We start from the raw sequence: 15,599 nt of genomic DNA on the forward strand, positions 1-15,599 counted from the left end.
AAACTCAAACTGGAGAATGAACTTTACAACATGAGCACTGAACCAGTTTTGAAATCACAGAACATGGGAACCCAAATTGACATTCCATTTGCAGACACCTCTACTCAGTCCTGCAGTTATAGAGGAAATTCTAACTTCCGGGGCCTAGAAAGGTTTGAAATGCAGCCCCAGACAGACCTAAACCTCTGGTTAGACAATAGCCCTTAGCTGCCTCTGGGATGTATTCTGAAAACACTCCAGCTTTTCCATGAGTCTTGATTCATCTGACTCAGAAACTCAACCAGAGGGAATCTTTACTACTAAAGATATACCTGCTCTAGAAAGCAAGGTCCAACTGTTAGAAACACAGACAATGAGTACCGGTTTTGAAAACTTAGGGAGTCTGTTCCTCACCAGCAATGAAACTTCAGCAACGGACGATTTTCTTTTGGCCAACTTGATCTGTTACATGTTGGAATCTCAGTTACGCAGAAACTCAGATTCGTGCGGAACTACACACAGTCTCTAGCTTTGAAGAGTCGAGTCTACCTATGCTATAACATTTACAATTTTCTTTTAAAATTAAAAAAATAGAGAACAGGTACAACAGTATTATTTATAGTGAATGTAGTCCATTATGGTTGCTTTGATTCTTTGTAGTTCTTTGCCTTTTGCACTTGTAAACATGAAATTTGTATATCAATGTGACTGTGTTATAAAGTGTAAGATGCTGATCAATATATATTTTAAAAGGTTTCCAGCTGGAATAATTCTGGTATTTGATAGCCTGTGCCTGGAAATTTCTATCCACTTAGAGTAATGAAGCCATGAGATCCTTAACGAGAGCAATAAAAAATGCACAACACATGCTCATATATTTTAGTTTGTTATATTGCTTTGTTTAACAGATTTTGAAATGTAGAAGAGAGTAAAAGGCATATCTCCAGTTTTATTCCTAATCGGTACAAGAAGCAAAAATATAATCTGTCAGACAGCCCTCCCCTGAGGACTCTGGTTAATGTTTCCAAGTTTCTCTAGAAACAATTACCCTCATTTCAGAAATACTGACTTTCTAGTCTATACCAGATCCCACCAGCTCGTTTTGTTTGCAAGAAACAGGTCATCAAAAAGGAGAGATCTTCCCTCCGGCCTTCCAACCTGCTTTTCAGAGAATTAGAGCCAGATTACCTGATGTATCTGGAAAGAAGTCTTTCCTGGTTATAGCAAAACCAGTTGTGTTCAAAGGTCTTGAATTTAGAGATAAATTAAGCACTTAACAGAGGCTCTTTGAGAAAGATTTTCTCCCTGGAAGTTCATTAGAGAATGATTTTATTAATGATTTGCTCGACAGGCCACCATTTGTTCAGAGGGTCATAGAATTTATTTTTACATTTTTTTATATATAGAAAAGTAGATAAAACATAAATGTACAATTAAAAACTAATTATAAAATGAACACTTACATCACAGATCAAGGAATAGGACACCGTTAGACTCCAGAAGTTTCCAGCATGTCCCTTCCCAGTCATAATATCCTCCCTCCCCACTCTCCTGACTTTTGTTATAATTACTTCCTTGGGACCTTTTCCTGTGCATATACTTCCCTTTGTTCATATCTCTCTTAAGATTTATTCCCAGAACTGAATATTGTCTTTCCCTAATAATGCAGTGGGTGTGGATAAGATTCAAGGAGAAATTATTCTGAAGCATCATAAAGATGTGTCAAGATGCAGGCTACTTGCCAAGAGGGCAGAAGCAGAAGCGAGACAAGGCACCACTAGACTTTGTCTGCAAGGTGAATGTGATCTGACCACTTAACTATTACAAAATTCTACGTTTTCCCTTCTTCTCAGATGAACTGAAAAGTAATGGAACCGCTGGTGAAGGGAGCTATGGATGTGTTTCTCCAACCCAGCAAATGGCCAAGCTTCAGTGCCTTCACTTAGTGAGGCTTTGCTCTCCCTGCCACATACTGTCTGTGAGGAAGGGGACAAGGGCGTCCTTTCTACTGCTGCTTGAAGACTTCAGAGTATGGTCATGCCTCTTTAGAAGAGAATATATAAAATAATGCTGGTGAGATTCAGAAAACCACTTGAGAGTTAATGGAGAACATTCATTCTGAAGCTAGAAATGTGAATAGAGAAATACATGTATTTCAAGGGTTCTAAAATAAGGAAATTACTACCATTTACAGAGCAGAGACAAATTGCTGGGCACTATGTTAACCAATTCACATGCACTGTCATATTTTACTTTCCCAACCACTGAGACCTGAGTTCTCTTTCCCCTCCCTGTTTCCCTGTGCCTACTTCAACCTGGATTCCTCCTCCTCATGGTTTAGTGCTCACCTTAAAATCCAATCCTCCAGGGAGCCACCCCTGACACTCCAAGCCCAGGTTGCATCTAACTCCCATGCATTTCCATTGAACCCCTGAACTTCTCCATCTTCATGTACCATGTTGCTATCTCCAATTTTTTCTCTGTTTCTCTGCTAGATTATAATTTCCAAGATAATGGAGACCATTATCTGTGTATAGTATTAACTCACTATTATCTCAGTTTATGGTCCAGAATGGAGACAAAATATATATACATAATGGATGATTATTTTCATTTTAGGGAGAAAGTAGGAAACTAAGGCAAGATTGGAGTCCTGGTCAGCCTGAACTCCCAAGCCTGTGTTCCTAACCAGCACAGGACCGTGTTTTCCAGGAGGTACCTTCTTCTCTGTGACTGGTTAGGCTCTAACTAGCTAGACTCAGTGCTGAGTGCTTTATACACTGTATGGATTTCTCTTAACTCACACACGAATTCTGGGAGATGGGTCTCCCCCCCACCCCTATTACAGATGATGAAATTGAGGCTCGAGGAATTTGACACCTTGCCCAAGAGCTAAGAGTTGAACTTCCTCAGGCTGCCCCCTCCCACCACCATTCACCTCCTTTCCCCTCCCGCACAGCATCTCTCTCTGAACAAACTAGCTGCACGGAGTATAGCTTTTGCAGAAGACACCAGAGGGCATGAAGGAGAGAATGTGCTTTGGAACTGTGGCTCAATTCTTTCTTTTCACTTACTAATAACTCTTGGAAAAAGTACATCAACTGAGCAATGTACATGTTACCTAATTATACATGAGAAACGTGAATGGAACCACTGTGAGAGGCTCAGATGGGGACTCTCAAGTCAGGCAGTCCGTGTTCAAACACAGACCAGCCTCTCCACAGTTGTGTAACCTGGGCGGGTTGCTAAACCTCCCCAGGTGGCTCTTCCTTATTTTCCAGCAGAGGCTGACAATGGTGGGGTTGTGTGAGGATTGAATGAAGTAATACACACGAAGCCGAGACAAAATGCCTGGCACACAAGTGCTGGTTAAGTGTGGGTAGATTCATTAGGAGGCTTCTGTTGCCAGTATAAGGGAAACCCATGACTCTACTAGTTTAACAACAGAAAGTACTATGTCAAATAACAAGGCCAAAGCTCAGGTGGTGCTGTTGTTAATGCAGGGTTAATTCCTCAAGGGCTCAGGGGCTCCTACCCACTGAGGGCTTGACTTTACCAGGCCAAAGACATGACTCCACTTACACCAACTTCACGGACACTTAACACTAGCTCAGACCAATTGCTGAGATAGATTGTGGGTTCATCGTCTATCCATCCGGTCATCCTCCCTCCCGTCACCAAGAGCGGGTGCGCTCCTGTTCCTGCTTCCCTTTCTCATCTCCTTTTACCTCCTTCTAAGATTCAGGATTCTATGCTTCTCAGGCTCTACCCGAGAAGCTCTGTCCTCCCTGAGAGCAGCCCCTCTACGCGGCACAAATGCGAATCTCCTGCAAGGCCTGCTCCAGGTTTTTCTAAATGGGAGTTGGCTCATCTTTCTCTAAGCTGTGGGGATGTGAGAGTAGAAATTAGTGGCACTGCCCCAGGAATTCATGTCTTTTGAAATAGTTCTCATCCAGAAAGTGATAATGGTAGAAATTCCATACACTGAGATAAATCAGTAGGGTGGACATTTTAGTACAGGTAAACTCTTAACTTATCCTGTAGAATTTGTCTTTCTCATTCTTGCTTTTTTGTTTTGTTTTCATTTTTAATTCTTATTTCAAAAGCAAAATCTCAAACCAGAAAAATTTAAGAATACAAAAACACAGAAACAGGTAAGCATAGAAACACCCACAATTCCACATTACTAGTGATCCTTTGATATATATGTGTATGTCATTGGTTTCTGTTTTGTTTTTGCTGTGCAAACATTTTTTTTATTTTCAAACAGAATTTTACCCCATATCCAATTTGGTAGCTGCTTTTCTAACTCGGCAATATAGCATGAAAATCTTTTTATGTTAATACACATAGGTCCTCATAATAGATTTTAATGCAGAGTATTCTACTGTTTAGGTGTACTGTAATTTATTTCAGAAAGCCACAGCATGGAACAATGTTTGGTCATTACAAGCTGTGTCTTGGTACATGGTTAGGCAAGTGCATCCTTGGATTTGTTCTTAAATATCGTTATAAAAATGGGTACTAGTCCTTCCAGCTGTGCAACTTTGAATATGGAATTTCTTTTCTCTGTCACCTGTTTTGTTCATCTTAAAATGGAGATGAGACCTACCTTTCAGGGCCGTAGACTTGATATCAGTGAAGGAATATAAACCGTAGGGCATTTTAGAAAGGAAGCTGATATTATAATAAGTGCTCCTGGATACAGTTCTCTTAGAATATAAATTAAGATGAGTCCTTGAGGAGCTCTCTGTTTACTTGTGTTAACCTTAAAAATGATTGTGGGCAGTGTTCCACTTTATCTCGGTGAGTGGGTTTGCAGTGTTTTGAAGGCGTCTGACTCACATGGTCTCTCCCCCCTCTTTCTGTTGCTTCATGTCCAAGTGATCTCATTTAAGGAGTTCAGGCTGTGTTCACAGACCAGGCTCATGGCTGATGTGCTTTTCCTCCAGAAATCTCAGGGTGTGAGCTGACTTGGGCACCCTTGACTAATATTTAACCTAGCAGTACAAGCTGTAACATTGTCCAAGGCTGGATGGATTGATCCGGAATGTAAAGGTTTATTTATTTACTGGCTCCTTAATGTGTGGGTGATGTTACCGATGGCGTTGTCTGGCCATGCAGGAAGTGTGCATACTCTGAGACCGAGGCTTAAGTCAGGGCCATAATATTCCGCCCCCAGTGAGTGATGATTTTCCACAGCAGTAAAAGAGCTTTAAAGATATAGTAGCTGCAAGAGTCTCAGCTGACTGAACCAGAAGCCAAGGCAGAGCAGAAACTCAAACATTAGATTTTATCTTAACTCTGAGCCTTCTTCCTACACACACACACACACACACACACACAGGCACGCACGTGCCAAATCCTTCTTTTTGAGCATCATCTCAAGTCCTTTATCTTCTGAAAACCTCCCCTGACCTTTTCTACCCCCTAAGTATCCCAGCCCTCTAAATTCTTTCAGCTCTTCACGGTAGACATTGGCACTTAATTGTGAACTGTCATCTCTGTTACTGTTTCATGCATGTTGGGTTTGTCTCTGCAAACAGATAAGCAATCTGAGGTGAGGGCCAGATACACTGTTGCCTCTACCCTTACCCAGAGGTAGTGCTCAAGCAATTCTTTGGATAGACTGATTCGAGCAGAACTGGCACTTCCCTTCTTGTTTGAATTTCCTTCCACCAACATTTTTGAAGGGCCCATGTGCTCCAGGCCCCAGACAAGGCACTTCATGGATGAGGGCAATTCCAATCACTTCTGAGTCCCTTGAGGAAAACACCATTGAATATTCAAAATGCCAACTGTGTATAGTAAACAACTAAGTAATATTAAAACAGAAAGCTTTTCCTGAGACCCACTCGTGTATCTTACAGAGGAAGATCTGGCCCAAAGAAGTTAGAACACCCGCTCAAGGTGACACAGGTATTTTTCAGGCATCAAAATCACAGGCTTTATGGAATAAGTTATAAAAACTTTTGTATTCCTCAGAGATGGGCACTAAAAAAATATATACATTGTTCAGTAAAATAGTTGTATATCAAGATTCCACCATAGCGATAGACTCTAAGAATTTAATTCCTTTAGTTGTGTAGAAAATTCTAATTAATTAGAAGTTTCCAAAGGAATTCTTTTTAATGTGACCAATTCCATATAGGGTAAAGAATCCATCAAATAAATAAAAACTCACAGCTTTCTCTGAAAGGCCCCAGTAGTGCTTGATGGGCCAAAATCATTCCTGTTTAGGGTAACACGCTACAGCTCACCAATCTCGCTTTCTTTTTGTGCTCTCTCCCTGCAGCATTCAGTGTGTGTTAGAGAACTGTAAATATTTCCAGTCTCGTCGTAGCAGATTAGTGCACAGGTCCAGCTATGAACAACGTTTGTGCATCAAGGAGAGTGATAAGCACCACAGGCTGGTTTCACAGATGGACTGAGGGATGAATAATGAAGTACTTTTACTTTGCAAAAGTATGTTTGCACCTAGTCTGAGCAAAGCACCATATTAGCAGACGTAGAGGAAGCACAGACAAATAGGTCACAGAAGCAGCCTTCAAGGACAGGTGCATAGCTCTCTGTGTTACAGGGACAGAAAGCTGGCTTAGACCACAGAGAGAGTTGCCTGGCTCACATAACTCAAAGGCCGGGAGAGAATTCTGCCTTCGAGTGAGGCTTGATCCAGCGGCGCAGCCATGTCTCCAATGACCCAGGCTCTCTCTGTCTTTCTCTCTGTTTTCCACAAGCTCAAGTTTATCTTCAGACCCCAAGGTTCTTGTGGCAGCTCGGAGGTTCCCCTGATGGTGGCAAGGAGCCGCCACTCCCACAAGACTGTCACCCTCGCACCACATTGTCTAGGGAAGGGAGTCGCTGTGTTCGTTTTCTCAGCAGTAACTGGGAGATCTACTTAGTTTGGACCAGCTTGGGTGGAGGGCTCACGTTTGAACCCGTCACTAGAGCAAAGTCACTACGCTGGTCGGCCCGGGTCTGTGTTATAGGCCGGTGCCTGAACCACTTCCTGCTAATGGATCAGCTTAAGTGAGCAGGTCTATCCTGGAGCTCGAGTGGGGTCGGGCCTCCCCGAAGCACTTGTCACAACTGGGGAAAGAGTGTTTTCACATAATTAGCATCAGGCTTCTGTCATCTAGAGAAGGGGGAAGTAGGGAAGCACCCAACAAATGCCCAAGAGAAAACTCAGGGTGAGGTAGGTGTGAGGATGACCCCGACCAGGAGCTGTTTGTTGCGCTTTCGCAGCCACTCTGCAGACAATCAGCAATGCCACGTGAGCTACGGTGAAGTTACTCACTTGTGAGAAGGCTGTGTTATCTTTCAGCTGGAGGATTAATTTTGCAGGAAGGTTGGTTGTGCTACAAAAGCCATGTTTCAGGGACTTCCCTGGTGGTCCAGTGGTTAAGACTCCACGCTCCCAGTGCAGGGGGCCTGGGTTCCATCCCTGGTCAGGGAACCAGATCCCGCATGCCGCAACTCAGACCCGGCGCAGCCAAATAAATATATTTTTTTAAAAAAGACACGTTTCACTCTAACTGAAGTGGTAGCAGTTAGGAACTAAAAAGCAACTGCCGTCAGAGCCATCTGAAGAAAATCAGATTTGGGGCTGTTACCAGGACCAGCGCCCAATGGTTCTATGTCCACAACACCTCCCTTGGCAGCTACTTCTTCAACACACGTTAATAACACACTCACAACGTTGGCACTGAGGCGTGTTAGGAAAAGGTGACATAATGTTCAGTTCATCTCAGGGAGGAAAGCAGTGTAATGACTAGAAAGGGCTTTGAAATGGATGCAGAAATGCTATGCTTCTAGTCTGGTCTGTGCCCCTAACTGACTCAAAGCAATGTCAACACGTGGGCTCTGGAGTCAGTCAGTCAGTCGGCACAGTTCCTAACTGTGTGCCCTTGGGCGAATTACTTAACCTCTCTGATCCCAAATTTTCTCCTCTATAAAATACAGATAATAATAATCCTTATTGTCATTGTGGAATCTTGCTACGTCTCAGTTTGCTCCCATGTAAACAAATGAAGGAATGTTTTACATGACAGTTATGAACTGCCTGGTGGATATAAGGGAGTTAGTGTGTCTGTGGAATGGAAAAACATTGGGAAATGAGCGGAGTTAATTGAAGCTCACACAGAGGGGAAGACTTGGAGGTGAACGCAAACCTTCTCGTGCCATGTGTAAGTGACCTGACTGCTCTGCTATTGCCCGGAGGACAGGACAGGATGTGGCACGTGGCCGTGCACCTGCCAGACAGGATCCAGGGCTGGCAGGGTAAACCGAGGGGATCTCCTTACTGTCATTGGAAGATTTCCTGCTTCACTATTAGCCACTGCTCCTACTCTAAGAGCGTGAAAGTCAGACGCATCAGCCCCCGTGCGAAGTGACGCCTTTTCAAACAATTACCAGGAGAAATGCTTCCAGGCCCCCATCTCTTTCTCCTGCAGGTTCCTGCCCCGCCCAGGAACATACCTGCACCTTCGTAACAAAGTCCAGCAGTGTAGACAGCACTGTAGAGCCCGCAGTTCGGATTTGATTTCTGGTTCCACCCTGTGACTTTGGACAAGTTATTAAAACTCTCTGATCATCAGTTTGTTTCCTCATCTGTAGAAGAGGGTGTGGGTAGCAGTTTCTTGCAGGGTGGCTGTAGGGGTCACTTCAATGGAAAGTACTTTTCTCCATTCTCGGCACACAGGGTCAGGGAGCCGGGCTTTATTTGCTGAAGCCCTGAGAGGTGAGGTATTTAAGTGGAGATATTTCAGACATATGGAATCATTGCTGTATTTTAGAATGTGGACTCTGAAAATTACACTATCTTTGAAATAAGAAATTTATTGAAAATGGAAAGTACAATTGGCCCTCTGTGTCTGCGAGTTCCATATCCATGGATTTAGCCAACAATGGATTGAAAAAAATTTTTTTTATATTCCAGAATGTTTCAAAAAGCAAAACTTGAATTTGCTGCACAGTGACCACTATTTATATAGCATTTACATTGTATTAGGTATTATAAGTAATCTAGGGATGATATAAAGTATACGGAAAGATGTGTGTAGGTTATATGCAAATATCGTGCTGTTTTATATAAGGGATTTGAGCATCCTTGGATTTTGGTATCTGCAAGGCTCCTGCAACCAATGCCCCTCAGATACTGAGGGATGACTGTATTTAGTGTTGTTGTGTCAGCTTGTCAAAGTGCCCAGGTATTATTTTGAAACATGATGGGTTGGGCTGACATATATGCTAATGGAAAGCATGGTTCTGGAACCCATCGCAGGATTTCTAAGAGGAGAGAATCCCAAGGGCTCATTTGAATGCCCTGTCCATGTGCCCCCACCTCCACCCCTCCCATTCTACACTGCCTCAATTACTGTACTTTAAAGTGGTGCTGTCTGTATACAGTACCACCGACTAGAGCAGTAATGGTGCTAATACAATAGAAACCACAGCAGCATATGGTTTATTTAAAAGAGTGTAAACTTCAGAGCCCCACTGCCACTTAAAAACTAGTGTGACTCTGGGAGAGTTGTTTAAACTCCCTAGGCCTCAGTTTCCTCATCTATAGAATGGGGACAATAATATTTCTTTAAAAGTTGTTGTGAAGTTTAAATAAAGCAATACATCTCAGCAACAATAAATAAAGAGTTTTTATTCTTTTTTTGTGGTTTTGAGGCTTTCTGATTTTTCTCTGGTTCTTTGCCAGTTGTTGGGTGCATTCACTTTATCCCTATATTATCTTTTCTAGGTTCACACATGAAAAATGTGTAACTCATTTCTAACACCATGTCTTGTCCTGTTGGTTAATTAATGATTTTCGTTAGTTTGGATGCCAAAGGTTTATGCTCTTCAGGAATCTGAGCCTGTTGGTCCAGATGGGATATGAATTCCACATGCCTTTTGACTCATGGGTATTCTAAGGTGACTGAATATTCAAAATTAAACAGTCGTGGTCTCGTAACCACTAGCCAGTGAGGTGTTGTGTTTTTTTTTTTCCCCTAGATCTATTTCCTGAAGAGAATGTATCACATAATGCTATTTCCACTTATGTTACTTTCTGCATCTTGGAAAATATCCAAATCCTTTGCTGGACTGATCTGTATCTAGGTTAGAGACAGCTAAACATGCCTGTCGTGGACTGAATTATGTCCCACCCAAAAGCCATATGTTGAAGCCCTAACCCGCCCCCCCCCCGCCCCCCATTTTGATGGTATTTGGAGGTAATTAGGTTTAGATGAGGTCATGAGGGTGGGACCTTCATGATGGGATTTGTGCCATTGTAAGAAGAGATACCAGAGAGCTTTGCCATGAGGATACAGTGAGAAGGTGGTAGTCTGCAAGCCAGGAAGCAGGACCTTTTTAGGGAACCCATTTGGCTGGCACCTTGATCTTGGACTTCCCATCGTCTATGACTGTGAGAAATAAATTACTTTTGCTTAAGCCATGCAGTCTGTGGCATTTTGTTACAGCAGCCTGGTTAGCCTAAGACAATGGCCATCCTGCTTCCCAAACCTACTGCATGGTGACAATGGGAAATAAAACTCAAATACTGCTCTTGTATCCCAAAACTAGCTGTAGAAATAAAATTTCATTGTATGTTGATCCTGTTGCCCTGAAAATAACAGATATATTCTATACATAAATTAGGTGTGCTCATAATACAAGTGCTGGTCATTCAAAGATCTAAGTGTTTGGATGCAGAAACTAGTATGTATGTATGTGAATATAGTTGAGGCTGGAACAATGAGGGTTTAGGGGCACTGACTCTCCATGTGGTCGAAAATCCAAATATAACTTCACAGTTGGCCTTCCTTATCTGTGATTCCACAACTGTGGATTCAACCAACCATGGATCATGCTGTACTGTGGTATGTATTTAGTGAAAAAAACCTGTGTATAAGTGGACTCATGCAGCTCAAACCCAAGTTGTTCAAGGGTCCACTGTATATACATAGCAAACAAATTAGCGTAGGCAATCTAAGCCACCAGTAACGACAACAATAACAGTGTTAATGATAACACTGGTAATAATAATAACAGTAATAATAATGACTTCTTACTTATTGAATGCCTCATATGGCCAGATGTTGTGTTAAATGCTACACAAATATGATACTATTCAAATTAATCTGCTCATAAATCCTGAAAGAAGTATTATATCTCTTACTTTAAGATAAGGAAACTGAGGATCAGAGAGGTTGACTAATTTGCCCAAGGTCACACAGCTGGTAGAGAGCAGAGTTACACATTACTGGATTGTGAAAAAAGGCTGTGACAATGATAATAACAAGAAGCCTCCTGGGCTCATGAGCCAGGAGGACCTGGGCTGCAGGACGAGGACAATTCACCATCAGATAGATAGAGGTGAATGAGCACACAGTTAGTGCCAAGAGGGGCAGGCAGCCCTGCAGCCCCTTCTTGCCCACTCCATTTGCCCCACACCCCCTGAGGCAAGCACAGGCCTACAGGAGAAATGAGGGGGCTTCAGAGAGAGAGTCAAAACCGTGGGTCCTATGGAGCTGCAGCCGCTGCTCTTGGTGACATTGTCGTGGTGACAGGGTCTACCATTTCTCTGGGGGCTTATGGAGGCCTCCCTGAAGCATCCAGGGTCAGACACTGCATTTCCTTTGGTTTTGAGGCATCTCGTTCAATAAACTTGCTCCCATCACCAAAGAGGGAATAATAAAGGCCTTCCTTCCTCTTCCTGCCTGCCCAAGACACTTATCTTCACTGGCCCAAAATCTCAGCCAGTGCTAGCAGGGGGCTGGGGGAATTCTTTACGATGTGCACCTGGGTGAAGCAGAGCACTTTTTTTTTTTTTTTTTTTTTTTAGCTTCTGTGTGGATAGTCTGTTCTCTACATCCTGCTATGGCCATACCACTTTCCTAGTCATATAGGGCCCCCTCCCCTCTTTTTAATGGAAGCCTTGTGTTCATCTCACTGAAGTCTGGGTTGGCCAAAGTCGTGATTCTTAATTTGGAGGATGGCAATCTGAGGACACATTGTTGCTTCTGCCTCAGATACACTGGACATCACTACATAGAAGCTGTGAGTGCGTCTGCTTCCCTCAGGGCTGTGGCCAGCTTGTCCTTCTCTGTCATCATGACTCACTGAGGATGTCCACCTTTTGGGTCCCTGAGCTGTGCCCTGGGCACTCGCCAGGCGTGTTTTTAGCAGGTTTCTCAAGCCTGGCTTCCTGCCCAGAATCTCCACTGAAACCTTGGTATCCTGCCTGTGATTTGGCTGGAATCAGAAAGAACTAAATTTGGCTTGGTGGCCCACATCCCAAATGCCCTCATTTCACAGGACATCCGGCTTTTTTTCTGCTTTCCTGAGCAGGACCCGTGAAGTTGCTCTCAAGCTCTGCTGCCCACAAGACTCCCTTTGCCTTCCTCCCAGTCTCTCTCCCTGGGAGGCAGATCCAGGTTGATAGCACTTTATTGGCATTAGAGGATATTAATTCATAGCACCTGCCTCTCCTCTAGATGAGCAATAAATGAAAAAGACTCGGTTGTCAAAGACCAAAACACTAGGTGTAGCACTGCTAAACAAGACTCGAGAAGGCAGCTTGGACCTGCAACCTAAATGGCTTCCTCCCCATTCATCTAAGAGTAGTTTTCAGCCAGAGCAGCTGGACAATTACAGGACTGAACCCCATCCCGCTCCAGAGGCAAGATCTTCCCTTGGTGGGCGGGGGGCTCACAAGATTGAGAAAAACATGTGGAGACTACAGGGAGGCAAAGAGAGACAGAAGTGAGGCCCCACTAGCCCCTCCCAACCAGGAACCAGGGACCAAGGGTCTAACCTGACACCACTCACTACTCCTGGGAAGACAGAAGGGAAGAAGGTAAAATGCAGTGACTTCCTTGCTACTTCAGAAAAGGAAGAGTTCCTAAATTTGTGGGCTGGTGGGAACCCAGGGAAGGGAGAACAGCAATCACCACCCATCCCACTCTGAACGCCCATCCCTGCACACATCCAAGAGTTGTATGGGCAAGCAACAAAAAGGAAGACTCTGGAGGGAAATAAGAATGGCAAGGAAGAAAAAAGTGGCCGCCCAAAAAGTGTAAGGATAGAAGGAAATATTAGAAATATGAAACATCCTGAAGAATGATTCAAGGATCTAAATATCTACTATCTTGTAGCCAGTTTTAAAGTTACTGAATATTATGCACTGAGGTGTAGACACACTAAGGTTACAGAGGAAGGAGTGAAGGAGAAGAATGGTTGACATGCTCAGGTCACAACCTGTACACTCAAAAATATACCTTTCATGAGTTTTGCTGAGACTGAAATTTTTTTTAATGAACGATACTTTTTGTTAAAGCAGTTAAGAAGATCATATCTTCATTATTCAATGAGTTCAGGATTTTAAAATTACTAAAATAACCAGATTAACCCATTTTTCAATATGGCACTTTTCATCTCTGAAAATGCTGTGAGTTTAGAAATGGCATTGCCAGGTCAAAGGGAAATGTTGCACCTTGGATAAAATAGCCAGTGATCTCATATCAGGAGCTGCCAACAACCCCCACCAATGGGAGGATTTCCTTCATGCCCAAAGAAATCACAGATTTTGTATAGTAGGAGATCAGGAGGGTGGGAATTGAGCCAGTATTTAACAGTGAGCACTGCTAGTAGGCCTCTGCGGGGGTGTTCTTATAGGCCACACAAACTTGGAAGCAAAAAAAAACTTGTTTAGGACAGCTGGCTACTCTCGGATGAGTCAGGTTGCAACCAACTTGAAAATATATAGACTTGGTAAGAAGAGCAGTGCACACTTGACAGAATTCTCCATTAATACTATTTTAAAAAATACCTAGCAACTTAACATTTTTACAAAAATAACTTGGCATTCTTTGCATACAAGTGTGACCCATTAGAGGAGAAATTTATGACAGCTCCATTCCTCAGTGAGCTCATAAAAATATGAATAGAGAGACACTTGCTTTTACATGTAGGGTTAAAGCTAGCACATCAAAATAGAAACAATGTTTTGCAAAGTTTTCCTCTCAGGATTATCATAGCTCTTTGAAAGTTGGTTGTATACAAAGGAACGTTCTTCTGATTTTGGAGGAGATAAATAATTCAAGGGTTTTGATTCCCATGCAGGAACACAGCAGACAAATCACATTTAAGCATATTATAGGGCAGGACTTAGGATAATCTTTCTGTATTACAAATCAGAGGTATTTAAATGGACCATTGGATTATTACATGTACATGCTTATGTGATTACACTGTAAAGTATTTTAGTACCCATCTTGCTGGTGTCTCTGTCTCCTTTGCTGGCTTTGAAGAAGCAAGCAGTCATCTTGGGGAGCCCCATGTGGGAAGAAACTATGGGATACCTCAAGGAGTTAAGGGTAGTGTACAGCCTTCATCCAGTAAGGAAATGAAACAGATGCAAGGATCTGAATTCTGCCAACAACTACATGAGCTTGGAAGTGGATCCTTCCACAGGCGAGTCTTGAATGAGACCACACCCCTGGCTGACATCTTGATTGCAGCCTTGTAAGACCCTGAAGCAGAGAACCCACTTACACCTAGAATCCTAACTCACATCATCTGTGAGATAATAAATGTGTGTTGCTTCAAGCTGCTAAGTTTGTGGGAATATTGTTAGACAGTAATAGAAAACTAATATAATCTATTTCCTACAGTGGAATGACAGTCAGTCGTTGGTGTTGGGATATTTTTATGGAAGTCCATGAAAAAGTCAAATGGGCAGTTAGTGGTATAAACATGTCACGTTACAGTTAAAATGATGCCAAGTGTCTAACTCAAACAAGGACCTATTCACCACGTAGGCTGTAGGAGGGTTGGGCATTTAGAAGGTCTTCATACTCTTGCAGCAATGCATACTCACCTTGGAGATACAGAACTCTATACTCCATGAAAGACCAGACAATTGACTCTCTGCAATATGTTCTCATGAAGCTTTGAAAGAACACAAGAAAGGCTCCATTTCCCACATAGTTCTTATTAGACCGAAAAGACACCTTTAAAAATTAACCATAATGCAAATGTAGAATCAGTAGGTACATCTTTCTCATTCCTTAAAACGAAGAACAGACTTCTTCAAAACAGAGGTTCAAAGGTCACTATTTTTCTTCTTTGTTAGCAACATAACATGATGTGGAGGGAAGAAACTATAGAAGAAAAAACTGCTTAAAGCAAATTCTCTTCACTCTATTTTGTTTTCTACATCTGGAGCATGACTTCTCCAGGTTAATGGTGCTGCCGGATCAAGAGGTCCTTGGGAGCAACCCAATACAGCTGCAAACAGCTCTCACTGCCTCCCATGACCATGAGAGAGAGAGGCCCACAGAGACCCTAATCTCACATTCCCCCGTGGGAGAGCAGATAGCCAAGCTTTTTTCCTAACCTGAGGGTAGGTATATTACAAAGCTTGACTGAATTCAACTTTCAAATGGGAACCAGGACCTTTGATTTGTTGAGACATCTACCCTGCTTGGAGAAGACCAAACTGTATGTAAATGAGGGAGAATTGTGTGAACTGGCCAGGATAACCCTGAATCTAAAGTAATGCTGGAGGGTGGGATGAGGTCTCCTAGCTCTTTGAAAGCCACAGAACCAGTTTAGAGCATTGTTTG

This window comes from Delphinapterus leucas, chromosome 5 (genome assembly GCF_059928025.1).
Source record: "Delphinapterus leucas isolate spDelLeu-1000000601 "Yukka" chromosome 5, BTC_Dleu_Yukka2, whole genome shotgun sequence".
NCBI classification, from domain to species: domain Eukaryota; kingdom Metazoa; phylum Chordata; class Mammalia; order Artiodactyla; family Monodontidae; genus Delphinapterus; species Delphinapterus leucas.